Source organism: Lygodium microphyllum, chromosome 25, assembly GCF_053477565.2.
Source record: "Lygodium microphyllum isolate KBCC chromosome 25, Lygodium_microphyllum_v1.1.10, whole genome shotgun sequence".
In the NCBI taxonomy this organism is placed as follows: Eukaryota; Viridiplantae; Streptophyta; class Polypodiopsida; order Schizaeales; family Lygodiaceae; genus Lygodium; species Lygodium microphyllum.
The window spans coordinates 37,711,333-37,715,087 of record NC_141159.1 but is presented as its reverse complement, the minus strand read 5'-3'; the positions used below and the strand labels follow the sequence as shown (position 1 = coordinate 37,715,087).

Here is a 3,755-nt window from a genome sequence, read left to right as displayed (position 1 = left end):
ATTGAATTACCCTAAGTGGTCTTGATTTTCTAGACTGTTCCCTCCACAAAGCATTATTTGAAGAAATGGGACATAGATAGTTAGTAACACCCGGGCGAAGCACCACTCTAGTGCCTGTTATGCACAGACATACATATACTACACATACATATAACTGAAAGTGAAACTGGAACAAAACACCAACAGAAGATGAATCCGCAGATGGAGTCGACAAATACTATCTGAACTCTTAAGTAAACGAAGCAAAAGCACTGGAAAACGAAAGGAATCTAAATGGAGGATTGAGGGACATAGATGAAACTACTAATTGCTTCCGGCCGATGGTTATAATTATATAGAGACATAAAGCCCGAACTAAGTGTTGCAGAGAAGATTGAATGAGATCGTTATAATCTAGTCACGAAATTTATTGGGCCAGATATGATTTACAAAATCTTCGAGAGAAGAAAGCTTTAACAGCAGTTTACGGGTCCTGGGCCGCCATTGTCGACCTGAGCTCTGGGCTGTATCAACGATTAGCAGTACAACCGTAAGAATATAGATGCCATTATTGATTATGTCATTTTTCGAATTATTTAGTCACTGTGCTAGCTACGTTGCGGTGGCCATCTTTCTCTAATTTCCCAATAATAACAAATCCAAAGCAAAAGGAGAGGAGGCAACAAACGTGAATAGCGAAGGGCCAATCAGGAACATCTGCTCCATGATTAATATGCATGGGCGATGGAGAGGATGCTTGATCCGTCCCTGAGTAAGATTGAGCAACAAAGTAAACTGGTAAAACAACGCGCGCGATATTTGGAGCATATGTAAAGCAATCGATGAATAAGTGAAACTGAGAAAAAAATTGACACTGCCCACCTGCTCGGGATATTAGAGGTTGATCATGATGATCGGGGAGAGCTGCGTCCGAGCCAATATTTGCAAAGAGAACTAACAGTATTAATGCTGCAGAATTTACAGTAATTAACCGCTGGCAAGGTCTGAATCAAGCACTGAATCAACCACGGGCCGACGTTTAATGTACGGCGATGACGATGAATATAATGTTGCGCCATTTATATGTGTTATCAGGAATCGATCGTTCAGCCGAAGAGTTGACACAACTGTTAATGCAATGGTCGATGCGCGCTGCTATATATGATAATGTCGATCTATATGCTTGCTTAGCCTAACACATCTCTCTCTCTCTCTTTCATCGTTAATTAGTCACGCACAGCCGTCGTAATTAGTCACGCAGATGAATTTCGAAAGACCAACTCTTCTTTTTAAAAGTTCCCCAAGTGTCGTGCACTCAGTAGATTATATGCATGTGACTGCACCAATGCCAAGACAACAAAATCTCCATCGTCCATATCAAGTCAATATCTTGTATGCATGTGACTGCACCAATGCCAAGACAACAAAATCTCCGTCGTCAATGTCCACTTTGTTGTAGACCCAAGTTGGGAAGGTTCGCAAGACAGGCATTTGCCACTAGAGCCAACTCACATTTTGAAAATCCAAAAGATTTGAAAGAAAATTTCCCTTCTTGACAATGCATATATACAATTGCGAATGGGTTCAAGTTTTCAAAAGCCTCCTTAGTCTATGATGAGAAGGGCTCATGTACAATTCAATAAAGAATATTTCCCAACATTTGAATAGATTATTAAGCATGTTTGCGAACTAGTCCGAATAGGTTTGGAGCACAGAAGCATATGTACACCGAATTTCATGGCAATGGGGATATGGAGATGTGCTTGTTTGTTGTGCTACCAATCCGTCAAAACCATTTAGCTAATGCTTATTTGGTATTGTCCACTTAATAAAATTTGAAAGAAAATTAACAAAATATTGACTATTTGTTTTGTGGTTTGAAAAAAAGAGGCTCTTTGTTTCAAGGAACCTCTACATTTGTTCATGGAAATGATAGAGGCATGCCCTAGAATAATATGCTATGGAGTCAACATTGTATGTCTATTATTTATTTATTTCACTATGTTATGTTAGTAGTATTATTATTATATGATCATATCTATCTATGTTATGTCTCCATATGTATATCTACTCTATATTATAGATTCTAGAGACTCTGAATAAGGTAATACCAAAAGCACGAGCTTCAACAACATCCTAGGTGTGCAAGGTAAAAAATAAGAGATTCCCATAGTGTTCAAATTTTAAATACATGGGCAAATATTTTGTTCATAAGAGGTAAAGAGTTTAGGAAATTGGGAGAATGTTATGAAAAAACCATATTTCTGAGAGATTTTGGGTGAATTTAAGGCTACAATATATACTTTTTGTATATACATGCTATTTTTTGAGTTTATAAGTAAAAAGTTAGCCATGTGATTGAGGAAAAGTCCAAAAAATAGCCATCAAGCTAAATTTGATCCTTTATCATTTACCTTGTATATGGCAAGTATAGAAGCTTTCTTGAATCATCAAATACTCAATTTAGTTCTACATGCCAAATAAAAAAATGGTTAGTTTGTTTTCCTCACATGGGATAGGCCATACTTAAAAGAGCACCTTAACAAAAATAGATATGATTTGAACTCTCAAATAAGGGAAGCTTCATATAAAGATTCTTGTTTTGAATCCAAAGTGCTAATAGACATACTATAATATAACCTTGTGAGCACACTAGTCTATATGGTGTATAACTTATTGGAGAAATAGAAAGCCAAGAAAAATGTATCCTTTTGATGCACTTTCAAATATTGACACTTATTACATTAACATCATATGAAAAGTATGAGGGTGTCACATCTATGAAGCCTTCAATCCTAGAAAGTCTCCACAAGTCAACACAATCACATGAATCTTTTATTATTTTGAATAAGTATTTGAGATTATCCTCGACTCATGAGATTGTTTCCTAGAAAGATGGGAATGAATAGCTACTAAAAAATATCAAGAGAGTAAAATGAGTTTGCTTTACTCCCATTTTCCCATTATTTTTAAATCTAGGATGCACCTTAAGATCTATAAGTATGTTAAGTGAATCCCACTACAAAAGTGACAAACATTTTGATGCTAGTTTCAAATAACCTAAGAAAAATAAAGGACATTAGTTGTTCTAATCAATATTATTCGATTTTTCTCATTTTTCTATTTGCAATGGTCCCATAATGATGATGCTGAGAATTAACTCCATAGCACCTCCCATAATCACCTTGTCCACCACTTGAGTAAGACATCTGTAAGCCTTCCTCTAAGGCCAAGTTAGAGTGTCAACTCCACCTACTAGAGATCGAAGCATCAGAGCATACTTGGTGCGCAGATCGGTCGCAGAATGCTTATGTAGTGAATCCTGGAAGGTCCCCAAGAACAATCAACTCTACCTTTTTGCACAAAAAACAATGTAAAAGCATGCACGACAAGAAGCAAGAGACCAATTGGGTTCAATCTCCCCCCATGCCTTGTGTGAGCGCTTCACAAAGCATGTATTTTATGTATATTTCCATCTTCATGCTCAATAATAGCCCAATTTACAAAAATATGACAAGCTTTTAACTTTGCTTTCTACAAAAATAGGAAAATAAAGCTAATGGACGGTGCCCATAGAGTCTGGCACGCCCAATCTCAATGTCCAAATAGAAATAACATATCCGTGCGCATAGGCACATACAAAATAATAATCAATAATCGATGTCTCAATAGACATAACAAAATATAGGCGTGGCGCCTATCAAAATATAATCCAAAGGTCGAATACTCGCTAGACTCCAATGCTTTCCTCCGCCACTGCTGCTATCTCTACACAT

General features: G+C 36.9%; 1 long non-coding RNA gene across 2 annotated transcripts; it reads right to left on the bottom strand.

Annotated features, from left to right (window-relative positions):
* Positions 1–288: 288 nt before the first annotated feature.
* LOC148014103 (uncharacterized) lies at positions 289–1,121 on the bottom strand. Of its 2 annotated transcripts, none has more exons than XR_015688731.1 (3): positions 862–1,121; positions 668–747; positions 289–503 (listed from the first exon to the last, which is right to left on the bottom strand). It is a non-coding gene; the product is annotated as an uncharacterized LOC148014103 (long non-coding RNA). The 2 variants fall into 2 exon arrangements; XR_015688732.1 differs by having other exon boundaries at positions 695–747.
* Between the last annotated feature and the right edge of the window lie 2,634 nt (positions 1,122–3,755).